The sequence below is a fragment of the Amblyomma maculatum genome, chromosome 5, assembly GCF_055883805.1.
Source record: "Amblyomma maculatum isolate TAMU_Amacu chromosome 5, ASM5588380v1, whole genome shotgun sequence".
In the NCBI taxonomy this organism is placed as follows: domain Eukaryota; kingdom Metazoa; phylum Arthropoda; class Arachnida; order Ixodida; family Ixodidae; genus Amblyomma; species Amblyomma maculatum.
In genome coordinates, this window is record NC_139348.1 from 30,290,395 (window position 1) to 30,308,349 (window position 17,955).

Below are 17,955 nucleotides of genomic sequence, written 5' to 3' on the forward strand. Positions count from 1 at the left end.
CCGACGATTTGTCAGAAACTTTTCGCGGATCGCCGAACCGTTGACGTAGCTTACATAGGCTGACGTACCTTTTAAATGGGAAACGCCGCAAGGAGAAGCCTTCGACGAACTTAAGCGCCGCCTGCAATGCCCTCCTGTACTTGGCCACTTTGATGAAAACGCAGAGACCGAAATTCACACCAACGCGAGCAGTGTGGGCCTAGGAGCCGTTCTCGTCCAGAAGAGTGCCGGACAGGAGAAAGTAATCGCCTACGCGAGCAGGTCCCTCACCAAAGTTAAATTGGTTCACAGGAAGGGAAAGGCGCAGTAACTGCCACACTTGCTCTGTGGACACCCGAACCGCGCCGTAAGGAAGGGAGGAAGGTGGGAATGAAAGTGGAAAGAGAGAAAGAGGAGCCGTAGTTGAGGGCTACGGAGTAATTTCGACCACCTGGGGATCTTTAACGTGCGCTGACATCGCACAGCACACGACGCCTCTTCGTTTCGCCTCCATCGAAACGCAGCCGCCGCGGTCGGGTTCGAACCCGAGAACTCCGGCACAGTAGTCGGGCGTCTTACCACTGCACCACCCCGGCGGGGCGCCCTCACCAAAGCCGAAGTCAATTACTCGATGACCGAGAAGGAGTGCCTCGCGATCATCTGGGCGACTTCTAAGTTTCGTCCATACCAATACGGCCGACCATTCAAGGTGGTAAGCGACCATCATGCGCTCTGCTGGCTGGCTAATTTGAAAGATCCCTCCAGCCACCTTGCCAGATGGAGCCTACGACTTCAAGAATTTGACTTGACTGTAGTCTATAAGTCGGGCCGGAAGCATTCCGACGCAGACTGCTTATCACGCGCTCCCGTCGACGCTCCCCCGAAGGACGATGACGACGACGCCTTTTTAGGACCGGTAAGCGCAAGCAGTTTCGCAGAACAGCGATCAGACCCTGAGCTGAAAGCGCTAGCCGATTACTTAGAAGCAAAGACCACTTCCCCTCCTGGTGTACGTGTTCAGGCGACATTTATCATCGTTCGCGTTAAGCAATGACCTCCTTGTGAAGAACTTCGCAACCAACAAGACCGCGCAGCTTCTTGTAGTGCCTAAAAACCTCCGGCAGGAAATTCTGCAGGCGTTGCACGATGAGCCCACAGCAGGCCATCTCGGATTTGCGCGCACGTTGCGTCCAATCCAGGAGAAGTATTACTGGCCGCGACTGCCTGCCGAAGTTGCCCAGACATGTCGTGAGTGCCAACGACGCAAGACGCCGCTTATCAGACCAGCAGGACTACTAAACCCGATTCCGTCCCCAGACCTAGCCCTTTCAACAAATTGGAATGGATCTCCTCGGCCCCTTTCCAGCTTCGTCTATGGGTAACAAGTGGATCATCGTGGCCACTGACTACCTTACCCGTTACGCCGAAGAAAAAGCACTACCAAATGATACCGCGGCAGAAGTCGCCAAATTTTTTGTCGAACAAATTCTCCTGCGACATGGCGCCCCAGAAGCGCTCATCACGGACAGGGGAACGGCGTTTACGGCAGTGTTGAAGCAAGCCATCCTGGAATACAGTCATACAAGCCATCGACGAACAACTGCGTACCATCCCCAGACCAATGGCCTTACGGAGCGCCTGAATAAAACGATCGCGGACATGATCGCTATGTACGTCGATGCTGAACACAAGACCTGGGACGCCATCTTGCCGTACGTGATCTTCGCGTATAACACGGCAGTCCAGGAGACGACCAGATCGACCCTGTTTAAGCTTGTGTACGGCAGGGAGCTCACGACGACGCTCGACGCTATGCTGCCGCACGTAACCAACGAAGACAACCTGACGTCGCCGCCTACCTGCAGCGTGCAGAGGAAGCCCGACGACTTGCACGTCTGCGTATTAAAGACCAACAGCGCACCGACAGCCGACGATACAACTTACGACGACGCAGATCGAGTACAACCCAGGAGACCAAGTGTGGATTTGGACACCCATTCGCCGTCGCGGACTAAGTGAAAAGTTGTTGCGGCGATACTTTGGGTCGTGCAAAATCATTCGCCACGTCGGACCCTGGACTATGAAGTCATTCCCGACGGAACGTCAGCATCACAACGGCGACGCGCACGCCCAGAAATTGGATATGTTGTACGACTGAAGCCATATTACGCGCGTTAAAGAATCTGTGGTGTTTAAACTTCGCAGTGTTTATGGTTAAGTTACTTTGTTTTGGAACATCGAGGCGATGTTTTTTTTTTAAGGGTGGAGTAATGCCGCGAAACCTTCAAAACAGTATTTGTTGTTTTTAACAGCCGCCGGCATACGGCCTTATGTGTACATTGACCTTGGCCTTATTACTCTGATTCTGGATAGCGTAGCAGTTCCGTATTCTTTGTTTGTTAATGCTCGATGGCGCGAGTCACACCTTTATCAGTTTTCGTTGTAGCGTTGTAGATAGAAAGCGTGCAGAGTGGGTCAGAGAAATAACTCAAGTTACCGACATTCTAGTGGAAATTAAGAAGAAGAAATGGACATGGGCAGGACATGTAGTGCGAAGAGAGGATAACCGATGGTCGTTCAGGGTAACAAACTGGATTCCAAGGGAAGGAAAGCGTAGCAGGGGGCGGCAGAAAGTTAGGTGGGCGGATGAGATTAAGAAGTTCGCAGGGGTCAAGTGGATGCAGCTAGCACAGAACCGGGTTAAGTGGAGAAATATGGGAGAGGCCTTCGCCCTGCAGTGGGTATAATCAGGCTGATGATGATGATGTAGCGCAAGATGCACCGAGATCTGTCCCGAAGATTCCGGCCACTCGTGTGTCTTTCTACAATGTTCCAGCCTGTGCGGGTAGCTGTTTGCGAAGTTATCTAGATTGTTCTGTGCAGCCTTTAAATTGAGCGTTGACGAGTGTGACGAGCATTCTTTGTTCGACGATCGACCAACACGTTTGCTGCTATCGCCGCCGCCGAGTTGCTTCCCTAGCAAAAAAAAATCCGATAGAAAACTAATAGCCTATCAGATTATTGATATTGGTTTTATCAGTCTGCCAGAGTATTGGTCGTATGGGTATCCTAGCCTATTGGTTTTACAGGTCTGCTGGAGTATTGGTTTTATAGGTCAATTGTTTACTGGTCGTATAGGTTATGGTTTTATCGGTCCTATGGTATCTGGTAAAACAGATAGGTCTGTAATGCTAGTACACCCATAGCTGTCAATAATCTGATAGACCTACAAAACCAGTAGGCTTCCTATTGGTTTTGTAGGCCCTATGGAATATTGGTCTCATCGAGTACCTGCGTGTGTTTACCTCTCCGGACACCTGAAGGGAGAAGGCAGCTATGTTCCACTTTCTAGGGATGAGTTACGCAGCAGGTGCATGTATACACATTTTATTCCGCAATGACAGCGGCAACGCATACTGGCACATAATCCAAACATTCACTGCATCCAGGTAGCCCTCGATTCCAAGATTGCGGACTTCGGCCTGAGGATGTAGTCTCTCCAATACTAAGGCACCTGAAAGAAATAAAAAATTGCGGTACAGCTTGAAAAATAAGCGATTTCAAGAGCGCGACACCACCACCACTTCAAAAAATCGGCACACATATATACCGGCAACCGCGATTGCGCGCGTATTCATGCGGAGGCAGATAGGGGACGCGCCGCCATTATTGAACGCCGAGGTACCTGCTGAACCAACCTTCCGTCTTGCGCCTCACCACAGGTTCTGCCACTTGAACACAGTGCGCACGACATTCAAAAATAGATTAACGCTAAAAAGGTTCATCAATACTTTCAAGAAATCGTGCCGACAACTTTCAAACTCGGCGCTGCGTTATATCACACCGCGCGATTCAAATTCCTTTGTTGGCGTGCAGGCAGCGGCATTCTGCAACGCAAAGCCACATCATACACTGACAAAGTATAAACGTCAGCCTGAAGTTGCAAGTGATGCACACGCACCTGATCAAAAGCTGAACGTGCGCAGGAACGTTGATATCCTCGAGAAGCACCCCGAAAAACGGCGAAAACGTATAAACACAGGGCACCGACCGAACTGCCGCCAGCCCGATCAGCGATCGCGCCAGCGCCAATGCCTCTATGGAGCTGCGCATGCGCGCGCAGAGAAGAGATGGAAAGGAGGATGAGAGAGGCCAGCACGGGAACGCTTGCGCGGGAGTAGGAGTGAGAGAAAGGAAACCTACCTCTCCGCTGGGAAGAACCGCCGGCATCGCGCTACCGCGGCGGCAGCTCGAGCCGTACTCGTCTTGAAAGTAGCGACACTCTCCTCCGCGCCGCGCTTTCCTCCTCTATTCTCCTCGCGCGGCGGCGGCGAGCGCTGCGCACGACACGCTTTTTCCCCCTGACGCCCGCCGGCCGGCCGCAGCAGTGAGTGAAGCGCGAGCTTTTGGGCCAGGTCTGCGCTCCAGGAGTGCACAAAATTTTTGAAAAATTGCGAGAAAAGCATTGAGAATGCCGATAGTAAAGTTCATGAATTGATTGGTTTCTTCTTAGAACTGTTTGAATGGGGAATACTGATAAACAAAGCTTTCAGGCGAGTTCTGTGCTACAAACACTTTTTAAGTCTCATGATAAGGTTTTACTTTGTGCACTTAATCTAGTACTGCCTCTGACTTTGTGTTTGTTTTTTTTTAGAGCGTGAAATCTGTCACCGCGGTAAAACTTCAGAAAACGATCCAGGCTGGTGCTTTGAACTTCAAGATTAGAGACGGTTAAAGCAGGACTTAGTCTATTTCGCTACTGTCAAGCTATCTCTCTAAGCATAGTATATGTCACGTGATCAACCATGAGATTGGATTATTGGTTAATTGTACATGTATTTCAATCAATTACTGGGCCAAATTAATTGATATTTAGTAAATTGCAATTACAATCTAAATTTTAGCTGCAACACCGAACCGTATACCGTTGGAAAGCTTAGGCCAAGTGTAATGGCACTGTGCTAGTTAGCGATCCGCGATAATCTGCGTTCATTAGTTAATTTTGTATAAAATCAAATTTTGAGCTGTTCCTTGCGGCTTCGAGGCAAGGAACAGGTTTGCCACGGCAGTCTTGATATGATGCTGATGGAGGAATTAAATAATTTTATGAGTACGTGGCCCCTCACTGACTTCGCGTGTGGTTAAAAGACAGCAGGGTACACTGGGAGAAGTGGTGGGCCCTATTGCCGATACACTGAAGTTCTGGGGCAAGCATGCTGTGGTCTCATGCGCTGTGTAACAGAGCTTGATTTCACTGAACGCAACAATCAAATAAAAAAATTACAAGGTGCACATAGGTCTTCAACGTGCGGAAATGAGAAAGCATATAACTGCCAATTCATTAACTATCGCTATCCTATCTTCACTATATCTACTAATGCCAGAGACCTATCGTAACTGTCACTATCCGCAACGAACACTATCACCTCACTATCCGGGCCTATTACTATAATTTACTATTATTATCCGTAACAGTCACCATCATAAGCTATCACTATTCATAACCATCACTATTTAACCTGATGCCGTCCCATGACCCATTGATATACTTCAATTTTCATTGAGTTACGTTGTCAGTCATATCTCTATTATCTCATAATATCTGACGAGACAACTATACATTGACTTTTAATTCTTATACTTTCTTGTTTTCTCATAAATGGAGGTGGGAAAAGAGCAAGCCACAGAAATAACTGACTACTATCAGCGCGAGGTTCATGTCTCTGTCGAGGAGGCTTCCTTTACTTCAGGACAGGTCGGTGAGAGAAAATTGATGGAACTGCGTTTGGTCTGTTTTTTTTTTCGAGTTCGTGTAATATTGGCGGCTCAAACTGGTCTTCAGTGAAATGTAGCTAGAACATAGAGCGATGAGATAATTACTCAGGCTAGATGAAAAAAAAAAAAAATCTTGCATACAATTGAAATGAGTAATATGTTACAGTGCTAAGAATTGTTGCTCGCAAAATGTTCCCCTATTTTTACATAATAACTATAATCATCATTGATTGTTTAAGTTTCGTAAATACAGAAAATTGATGCAATGATTCCGGCTGATTTGACATCGATGGAGTTAAACTAAAAAGTGCGAAGGCTTGGGGAATCGATGGGCTTCCCTATACAGCAGTTGTTCTTGCTGTTTCTTCTGCTGCCTTCGCTCGTACCGAGTGGTGTTGGTGACCACCGCTGCGTCCATGGCTCAGTGACACATTGCAGTGCGGAGATGATGACTTCTCTTCTCGGACTGTACACGTTTATTTACACTTTTTACAATTGGCGTATTTACACAAATGTCGTCGGATACGACATCAAACGTAGAGGGCTAACTGCGACTGGTGAACGATCTGAGGTCAGAGGCTAGCAGAATCAGGCCTTGGCCTCCTGCTACACTTTAGGCCAGAGTCCCTTGAGACCTCCGTCAGCCTAGCCTCCCTCTCGAACAACCCGTCCGCTCTCCACTCTCGTCCGAGCCCAACTCTCTTCCAAGCCCAACTGTCCAACCTCCTTTCTTAGCGTTACCCAAAATTCCAGTTTTGTCCGCTGACCAATCACCGTACGCCACTCTGTGGCCAATAACATGCAGTCCTTTAAAATGGGCTGGCCAATCATTGTGCCACATATACCCTCTCCTACGCATGTCTATAAAACACACACAAAGCACGCACTAAGTGGCGAGTGGTTGCGCACACAAACACATACATCTGCAACTTTTCCCTCTCCAAAATCCTCCCACGCAAGAGGCGCCAAGCAGTCGCAAAGACAAACAGCGTGGACGGTTACACTTCCGAAAATACATAAAAACACACCCGCGCAAACCTCAGGCCCAAACATTCCGATCCCTGCCCTTGGCCGGTTACGCGCGGGCGGCGGATTCAAAGGGACACACAGGCGTCTTCAGCGCGTTCTCCCAAGGTCCGTGTTACGCCGCGTTTCGGGGTTTATGGCCTCCGCGCCCTCTCCACTCAAACCGGGGGACATAGCAGTTAGCGCTGAACTCACAACCACTGCGCTTATGCTGTCCGCTCTAACTGCACTGTTCTGCCTCCCTCGCGGCACGGGACGGAGAGAGCCGGCGGCGTCGCCCGCTGACATGTGTTCTGGGCTCACTTCCGAGAAGCGGTCGCCCGCGCGACCGTCATAAATCTGCCCGCGTCAAACTGCCCCTTGACCTTGGTCGCCCCTTCGGAATCTCGCTTCTGTGTGAAGCCCGCTAAACTTAACTCCTCCCCATCGAGAATGTTGCGCGTACACTTGCTGTACGCTCAACATAAAACTCCTCTAACGGGGGTGCCCCGCCGGGGTGGCGCAGTGGTAAGACGCCCGACTACTGTGCCGGAGTTCCCGGGTTCGAACCCGACCTCGGCGGCTGCGTTTCGATGGAGGCGAAACGAAGTGGCGTCCGTGTGCTGTGCGATGTCAGCGCACGTTAAAGATCCCCAGGTGGTCGAAATTACACCGTAGCCCTCCACTACGGCTCCCCTTTCTCTCTTTCCACTTTCACTCCCACCTTTCTCCCTTCCCTTACGGCGCGGTTCGGGTGTCCACAGAGCAAGTGTGACAGTTACCGCGCCTTTCCCTTCCTGTGAACCAATTTAACTTTAACTTAACTAACGGAAGAAAAGGGGGGGGGTCATTGTTGTGTGGCGTACACCAAACAAAACAAACGCAGCATGCAAAACAATAGTGCAACACTCCGTACAGAAGCGTGCGCGCCCTGAACGACAATAGTCCGTGTGCACGTTCGCAAACGGTGACTAAACCATACGCCATACTAGGCGACACAGCTTGGCATACGTATACCCCAAATCAAGCAATAAACACTGCATAATCAAGCACAGAGCAGAAGTTCACATAAAACACATAGTCCCGCACAGGAATGACTGTCCACTCCGTGCCCAAAGTCTCTTGGATGAGTCAACGTTCCCCCACTCCCAGTCACTGCCTCAGCGCGTGGTCGAGCCACAGAGGCCTTTACGCCTCTCACAACTGGCAGTGGCAGAGTGGGTGAAGACTGCGAACATTGCTCGGCGCTTACCGCCGGGATCAAAAGGCTGGACGGCTCGCACGACACAGACGAGCCGCAGCATGGAAGATAATGGCACGCGCCGTGCTTTTTGGCTGTACCGCCTTCCTGCATCGCACACAACGCTAGCTGCCTGCGTACACGACACACGCGCTTCCTCGGAAGCACGAACAAGAATGCACCCAAAAGGCGCCTTTGAGACTATTGTGCCTGTCTCTAAAAGCTCATTCTCCGGAGGCTCCGCCTTAGCAGTCCTTCCTTTACGAAGATGCGCCCCGAGGTCCCAACGTTGGTCGTGGTCCATCGCTACTTGTGGCGATATTACTTCGCTCTTTTCAACGCGTGGGACGCAATTTCCGTCACCATCGCTCAGACCATGCCTCAAGCTGCGCTCATCTGCATCTTCACACGACCCCGTGTTTTCCGGGTCGGGATCGCCTTGTCTAACCAGCTGTGCGGCTGCAGGCTCCTCGGACGCTACTACTGGTGTAGCGATCACTGTTTCGACTGTCGCGCTCTCGACACAGTCTGCCTGACACTCTGCCGCTTCGGTCGGGAACACAGGTTCAGCGCGCGCGCCAACCAAGCATTTCGCGTCTTTGCTCTCATTCGCGTCATGGTGAGCACATTCGGCTACTTCGCCAGGCTCAACCTGCCCATTTTGATCGGTGAAATTCAGTCATAGGCGCCTCCGTAGAGCCCACCTTTACCTCAGGGATAGGAGACTGCTCCTCTCTCTCAACATAGGTTGATTCCACAACCCGAGGTCCCTCGACACCAACTTCAATTGCTCTCTCAGCAGCAGAGCAAACCTCAACACTCTCCGCAGGAATCTGGCATTCCTCTTTTATGTTCTCTACAAGAACGGGCTCAATACCGCTGCCTCTCTAGGGCGGTAGCGTCGATTCACGGGGCACCCCGACTTCAAACTTCTTCTTGGTCAGCCTTGGCTCACCGAGGTAGTGTGCCACCCTCCGTGTACATCAGTCCGCGGCGTCATCGATCTCTCGCCACTCCGCAGGAAGTCGCTGGGCCGATCCTCTCTCGACTGCGCCAGTTAAACTAAAAAGTGCGAAGGCTTGGGGAATCGATGGGCTTCCCTATACAGCAGTTGTTCTTGCTGTTTCTTCTGCTGCCTTCGCTCGTACCGAGTGGTGTTGGTGACCACCGCTGCGTCCGTGGCTCAGTGACACATTGCAGTGCGGAGATGACGACTTCTCTTCTCGGACTGTACACGTTTATTTACACTTTTTACAATTGGCATATTTACACAAATGTCGTCGGATGCGACATCAAACGTAGAGGGCTAACTGCGACTGGTGAACGATCTGAGGTCAGAGGCTAGCAGAATCAGGCCTTGGCCTCCTGCTACACTTTAGGCCGGAGTCCCTTGAGACCTCCGTCAGCCTAGCCTCCCTCTCGAACAACCCGTCCGCTCTCCACTCTCGTCCGAGCCCAACTCTCTTCCAAGCCCAACTGTCCAACCTCCTTTCTTAGCGTTACCCAAAATTCCAGTTTTGTCCGTTGACCAATCAACGTACGCCACTCTGTGGCCAATAACATGCAGTCCTTTAAAATGGGCTGGCCAATCATTGTGCCACATATACCCTCTCCTACGCATGTCTATAAAACACACACAAAGCACGCACTAAGCGGCGAGTGGTTGCGCACACAAACACATACATCTGCAACTTTTCCCTCTCCAAAATCCTCCCACACAAGAGGCGCCAAGCAGTCGCAAAGACAAACGGCGTGGACGGTTACACTTCCGAAAATACATAAAAACACACCCGCGCAAACCTCAGGCCCAAACATTCCGATCCCTGCCCTTGGCCGGTTACGCGCGGGCGGCGGATTCAAAGGGACACACAGGCGTCTTCAGCGCGTTCTCCCAAGGCCCGTGTTACGCCGCGTTTCGGGATTTATGGCCTCCGCGCCCTCTCCACTCAAACCGGGGGACATAGCAGTTAGCGCTGAACTCACAACCACTGCGCTTATGCTGTCCGCTCTAACTGCACTGTTCTGCCTCCCTCGCGGCACGGGACGGAGAGAGCCGGCGGCGTCGCCCGCTGACATGTGTTCTGGGCTCACTTCCGAGAAGCGGTCGCCCGCGCGACCGTCATAAATCTGCCCGCGTCAAACTGCCCCTTGACCTTGGTCGCCCCTTCGGAATCTCGCTTCTGTGTGAAGCCCGCAAACTTAACTGATGGGATAACTTTTCTCGCAATAAATGAATACGCGGAATCGCGCTTTTAGAGCTCCAGCTTTCAAAGCGAAGGTAACCTGCCAACGCCTAGTAGTCATGGTCAAAGTGAAGCGTGTGTGATCATATGAACACCTCCTGCACATTGGCCGTATCCCTGATAAAACGAACGCATATTTTTTAACCCACGCGTGCGTCGAAGCATGGCAAGACACATTCAAGAATTGAAAAAAAAATGCCATACGACCTAACTAGTGCAGATTACCCGCAATACCTCGGGTTTACTTGCCAAAGAGTTTTTCAGGGCCAGCATTCATTGCTCCCGAGTAACCGACGCACACTACAAGTAAAAGCTGGAAAGGCTAGCTCCTCTACAAGCCCGAATTTTGATTTTTAGTGAAGGAGGCCAGGGATCCTAGCATAATCGCGACAAATGCAATCGAGAGACTGTAATTTTCCAGTTATTTCTGACAGCAAAAAGCAGATTATAGCGCCCTGTTTCTGACTGTACAGAAGTCGAAGCGTGTTAAATGATGGAGCCTTGGAGCCTCGCAGAATATTCAGCATGCTGCAGAGGACAACCTTATTTTTATACAATGAACATGCTGCCCCCGCAAAAATATTGAGCAGCAAGCAGGAATAAAAAACGCAGCGTCAGGTGACGCGTTATTACGGGGAGTGAGAAAGGCACTCGACGTCGCAAACAACTCTGTTGTTTCTAGGAATAAACGTCTTTCGACTAATCTTGTGAATCCATTGACTCGTGCGCAAGCCGTCACGCTTGCCTTGAGATATCATGAATACCGCATAACCATCTTCAGGTCGCTTGCTGCAGTTGTACGCGCAACAGCACGGCATAGAGCTTGCACGCTGCAATAAAAGCACAGCGCGCAATATTCGCTCGCCGAGACTAGGAGAAAAATGGCGCGAAGGAAAAAGAAAACACAAGGAAAACGCCGGACGCGCGTCGGTTTCCAATGGCAACGGCAGGGAGACCAATCGTCGCTCAGGAAATCGGGCGGAGAGCCGGCCTTCAGCAAGGGGCGAGGAGGAGGCGAGGAGGTAGCGCGGCGGCGGCAAAGTTCAATCGTTGGCTATAGTGCCTAGAATATACTGGCTAGTGTGCCGAGGGCGCGCGCTGGCGTGTCCGCCGCGGTGATGCCTTCCCGCCGCCACCGCGGGGCGGCGCTACCAATAGCTAAGGTGCTATCGCTCCGCGTTCGCGGCCTCGGCAGCATAGGCGGCATATAGGTCCGGATAGCGCGCTGCGCTTTTCACTGCGAAACCTGTCTCTTGACGGTTTGAGCGCACTTTTTGTCTAAAAACAGTCTTGGTGGAAGAGAATCGTACCGTCCTAGTACTGTGCGGAGAAAATCATACGCTCAAATAGCGCTCGAGGAAGCGTTTAACAAATACTGTCTGGTCCATGTCTGCTATATATCTGTTTTATTTATTCAGCTGAACCGGATAAGGTCTTAAGCAGAACACATACTGACTTCCTGATATCCAGCGAGAGAAGAAATTTGAGAAAACCACCTAAAGTTGACACGTCGGTTGCAATAGTTTGTTAATCTTTGATTAAACGATCGAGTCCGGGCCAGATTCAATATATTGCTATGAAATATTCCGATGACGATTTTATTTGATCTAGAGCCACTCGATTGCGATCCACGCATCGCGATTGCGGATGTAAGGTATCGTATGCATCTTCCTTCTGAGTGAGCGCTCAGTCAGCCCAGGTGGTTGTCCCGAATTATGGGAACTATATATTCTCAATCGCGATCTAACCCGGAACGGATCGACGACGACTGTTATTGTCCGTGTGACACAGGTATCAGAAAATAACCTTAATATTTTACTCTGTTCATTAATCCAACTTTGAATTTTTATTTACTCTTCGGTCTTTTCTTATGGTCCATGGTATATCGCGATGCCGCAGTCAAGTGCTACGAACGTCATACGTATACGGGCCTCATGCTTTCGGATAGGTTACGTCGACGTTCCTGCAATTCAGTCATGCTTATTGCTAAGGTGATATATATCAGGTTAGTGACGTTTTATAGCGTCACATATATGCTACAGAAAAGAAGGGCGATCTTGCTTTTTCGTAACATATATTGCACGCGCGCATGTTTTCAAAGATCGCATGCGACAATAAACACAAGCATTCTGAATCTGACTTCAGTTTTTGTTCTTACTCTTTATTCATTTGTTTTATTAGGAAGTCACTTAATTGTTGCTTCATACATAAATGATTATTATGCGGTGTGCTTTCTTTTGTAACAGAAGGAAAGGCAAGAAACAAAAGTGGTGATTGTATCACTGATTCTTTTTTTTTTACAATGTCTACAATATAGTAAAATTTGAGCAAAAAGGCGCAGCAACAATAAACAAGTAAAAATATAGAAATGCACCGCTAAAGGTTTTGGAGAAAGGCCGCACATATGACACCGCAATAATTTTAAAGTAGTCTGATACCAATTTTCGGTGGTATTTTTTTTTTCACTTGCTAATGATGCGCTAGATATTCCTGTATAATTCTCCACGTGGTTTCTCGCTTACCACCGCTAAGTAATTTATATATAATTTTACTTTCTTCACCAGTTTCGGCTTCGCGGTTTCAGCAGCCGAGCGGTTGTTGTACGGTCACAATTGTCTAGGTCACGCGCGTGATTAAAAAAAAAAAAAAAAAAAAAACAAGCTTTAACCACAGACTCACTTATTAGCTCCTCATTTTGCGCTTTCAATAGAGCCACTTGTTCTGCGCTCCATGCCAGTTTTCTCTTAGCTCTTCTCAGAGCGCGAGAAATGTTGCAGCATTTATTTGGCTAGTTGCATGCTTTAATTTTCCTTCTTTCTGCGCATCTTATGTAAGCCTCCGCTGGTATTTGCATTCAGCGCAGCTAATCCCTTCAGAGTTGACGGTCAAGCGACACTTTTTCTGCAAAATATATTTCCATGAATGATATGTGCTTCCTGAATCAGCTGGTTGCAGGCCACATTCGGAACAAAGACCCTCCAGTGCACTCTACATAGCTCTATCTTCAGCTTTAGATATTGTTGTATTGTACGCGCTTGTTTTTTTCTTTTCCGAGAATATACACTGTAGTGTCCACAGAACTGCGTTCAGGCTTCCAAAAGTTATCACTTTTTCTATGTACAAAGTGACAAAGTTCTTTTTCTTTTTTTAGGCCCGATAACGCGCGTAGGCTTCAGATCCAGCAGGTGCTTCGGTTAATTTGGTCCAAGTTGCAGGTATGTAAATTGAGTCAAACGGATCCCGAGGCTCAAAGCTGCACGTCTGCTGCTGCGGGCATGAGTTCTCGCTCGGCTCTTCTGCTGCCAGCTCCTTGGAAGCATTGTCAAACATCCTTGACGGTGCGTGCATGGCTGTGTCGTCTGCAGTCGTTTAGCGGCCGGTTGGTCACAGAGGTTCCTCAACTTTCTTTTCGATGTCTTCTTAGGCAGAAGATGGCTCGGATAATGGTCGAATAGCGTTGGCACGGTTTCGGGCTTAATTCGTGGTCTATCTCTAGCGAGCTCGTTGACGATGCCGTTTACTGTCACTTTGAACGTTCTCTCGATGTAGCTCTCCTCAAAATATTTTTCGCAGACAACACACGTTGAAGTCAACTTGCGATCCTGTCTTTTAATCAGCCGCTTCCACTCAGCAAGCTGCGCAGGGTCCGATGGCACACCGCACATAGAAACCTAGTCCTGATTCGAGCGGTAGCCACTCCGACAGAGCGACACGAAACATGTCTTTCCCTGCCCTGATGCTTTATTTTTAGCATCATTAGTCGTTGCAAATTTAATTATCTCATATGAATGCAAGAAACAGAACGACTAAAACAAAAGAACAGCGTAGACGCGTCCAAAGCGCTCGAACCCAATGATGGCTCGGCCAGCGCAGCTGCGGCAAATCAAGGGCGCGCCGGCGGCCGACGGCGTCGACGGCACCTTTACGATGAGCAGCGCCCCTAGCGGCCAAAGTTGGAAGGCATCGCCGGCGCGGACACCTCCTCCCATTGAGAGAGCCCTCCGCACGGCACACTAGCCAGTATAGCGTAACTTTCAAAGTATCAAGGGGTTTTATACTCGTCGCGTGCTCGATGTCGACTCCTCTCGCTTCGGCGGCGGTTGCAGTTGCTTGGACGCGCGTCTTGCGGCTCCAACCGTACGCAGTTTGTTGAGACCTCGCGCAGAATTAAGTGAGAATATTTTGTGTCGCGGCGTTCTCAATTGTTATTGCGGCTAATATTGTACATTACGGCAACACTCAATAAACGGAATGAATGCGTGAGTTTTGGGGATGTGTCCGAGATGGAAAAGAAAACAATGAAAAAGACCCTAAAATCTCCAACTGACTGATCCTGCATGTACGACCCATAAACAAAGGCATACTGATGTATCAGACACATGAACCAATATGTAGTGGTCTATAAGACAAGCATGTATCAGCCTATAAGATGTATGGGCTTCTGCACTTGTCTGATACTTTTCTTATACAACCCACAGATAAACCTATGAAACCAATACTATTGCCTATAGGACAAATATGTACCCGTCTATAAGATTTATGAGTTTCTGTATAAGTCCCATAGAAATGCAGATACAACACATAGAATACCTACAGAACCAACACCGATTCTTATAGAACCAATAACGCTCCCTATTGGTCTTTTTTGCTAGGGTTAGCTCTTTTGCGAGCGCAAGTCAGCCCAATAAAGAGTTAATTTCCGTACCATCAAGCCTGTGTCTTCATTTGTGTCATCGACCCTGGTCAGTGACAATATGGAGAGCAATCCCACAGTTGTATGTGAATATCGTAAAATGTCCCACATATTATGCTAGTTAATTTTGGTTATGAATAGGGTTTTCTCGCATGCACTGCAGCCACGGCAAGTGGATATATCTCTCTGACTGCCAGAATAGCTACGTTCTCAAAGCATCGGAGGTTTTTGACCGTATAGTCTTGGCTACATACATGTTGGGGTATGATGCATGCAAAATGAATACAGCACTGCTAAAAATAGAACTCATATGATGCAGTTGCATTTTCTAACTCAAGTAAAAATAAAATGTTTGAGAGAGATTTTTATTATTTTTTCATGATCCTCCTAATGTTTTCATTGATTGACATTATGATGTTAACCATGATACAGTTCTGTATACCTCTTAAAGTTTTAAGAAAAGAAGAAAAAACAACAACTAGAACACATATGTTAACAAAATCAGTTGAGCTATAGCTGTCAAGAGCATGTAACCTAAAATAGCAAAGATTGTGCATACTGTTTCGAAGCACTGGTAAGTAAATCGAGATCTTATGAAGGAATAGCACAACAGTCGTTAGAATCGCATGTCACAATTTTAGCCGATCGAAACTAAAACGCGTGTACCGGCCGTACTTGCACAAACCTGCAGTACACCGCAAGAAAAGAAACTCTAGCTGCTCTGATTCTCTCGGGCAGTGCAGCATAAACCGATAAAGCTTTGTAAAGTTTGCAAAAAAAGTGCACTATGTCGTCCTGGTATTTGCATGCTTTCAGCTGTCCACCGTCGTAGCTACAACTTGCGTGACAGTCCACTCCTACGTATCGCTTAACTGCGGCTGCCGGCAGTCTAATTATCCGGCTTCTGTTAGCGAAATGCCTCTAAAGAATGCTTACTATAGTATATTTTAGAGATATATGTGGCGACTGCATGATAACATCAACGAAAAACGAACTTTCGCCGAATGAATGACGCATGCTAAACTTCAGCGCGAACAGACGACACACGTTGTAATGGTTGCACTTGCAATACTTTTTCACCCGTTTTCTTAAAATACGAAACGTTAAATAGGGTAATAACATATGTGCAGATCATTATAACCTTTTCTACGACTTCATTTGCGCTTACGAAACGCGTGAAAAGTCGAATTTAACTTCTCGATGCCGAGTTTCAAGCACAGCGCAGCAGACGCGCATCCCGCCGATGGACCCAAAAGTCGGAATTACCCAGCGTGCTTTGCGGATGGATTGCAAGCATAGAGTTAATACAAAGACTCTAGAGGGAAAGCTGCCCGTTCAGCCAATGCATTCGAGTAGTGACCGCGTGATTGCCGCCATCATCACACTGTTTAATGGTTGCCAGATGATTTTTACTTGCTAAATCAGGCACATGAAGATGGTTTGAAGCTGGCAACGTAGATCGTGGGAAGATGGCGGCGTGCAGTTAACTGGCGGCTTCGGTGTTACTGTAGAGTAGGTGCTGTAAACAACGGCAGAATCGTCGCGTCTGGAGTATTTCTGGTGGTATGTTGCGTCGTGTACCTACTGTAACATCACATAGGTGTCCTGCCTCTTCCGAGTTGTTATCGTAAGGCGGGCTATCCCTGCAATTGTTACGCGCTTCGCATGCATTTCGTCTGTCGAGAACACATGCATCTCCTCTGTGCCCGATCACCTGAAAACACGTCAGAAATTTGCTTTGGTGCAAGACGGCGACCACAGTATATTAACAAAAAACAGTGACGAATTCCACAGCTAACGGCCCTTCTTGATCTATCCGGGATGGCTAGTGCTGCATACAGCAAACGTCAAAGGGTGCTCGTGTGTGTTTATTGTTGATTTGCCTTGTGTGCGTATTTTTTATTTTGTTTCCTTTTATAAATGTCAAAGGTTTCTTAACTCCTGTGGATCTTGTGCATTTTTTTACCTTGCGTTTCGCATAGGATGAAGTCGACGTATCTTTTCTGGCGCGGGACGATGTCGCAATGGGATTATCTCACCACAGCATCATCTCCAGCCATTTTAACAGCTGTTTGTTCTTCAGTATATGGAGTAGCAGTTATGAGGAATCAGAAATGCGCTAAATAATATCGTCTTTATTACCGCATGTATTAGCGATGCAAAACATTAATCTAAAACAAATTTAGATGCCACTGAAAACACTCGATCATTCACCATTTAAAATTAGCATAATGTGTCCCCTAGCAGGCTGGGGAAATGGCGATAAGGAAGCTCAATATACTTAAAAATAAACGGATCATAATGGTCTTTGTGCATCTCATGGCAAGACATGCACACAGTGGTAAGGCATATCACTGAAGACCTTTTATTCGAGTTGCAGCCCGAAGTTAGGAACTGAGCATTTTAGTCATCTCATAGTGTGCAATTTCACACCCATGTAGCATTAAACGAGATCATGCAAGTATACCATAATAATGATTCATTCGTGGAATGCCATGATGCATATATGGGCCTGCCAAAGCCAACAGAAGGCTTGTAGGGCAGTTTTTAGCAGCGTAAGACAAGTCTGAGCATACATATGCTGTCAGCTGACTTAAAAAAAAAATAATGTAAAACTAAAGATTAAGCAGGAAAAAAGAAAGAGGAGAACGAGAGGGGAAAAAATCAAGCATACAAATCTAATCTAGCATAACTTGACTTGCTTGAAAGAAAACTCTAGTTGGCACAGGTATAATTATGAACACCTATTATGAAATTTGCAAATATAAAATGTGGCACGTCTACTCACACGTGAAGTGATGTGCCGGATCCTTTTATAGCTGTTGCCTTGCATACAGCGCAGGAAGGCGCCATCGCGATGCATGAAAGAGCAAGCACCTGTTTGCTATAAACTTCTCGTTGTTTCAAGAGTCTGTCCTCGAGGCGCTCGAAAAGTGAAATTTGAAACCGAAACTCAAAGGGCGTCTGCTAAGTCTGCTCGCAAACATGGTTTCCAATAGTTCTACATCATTCCTTTACGA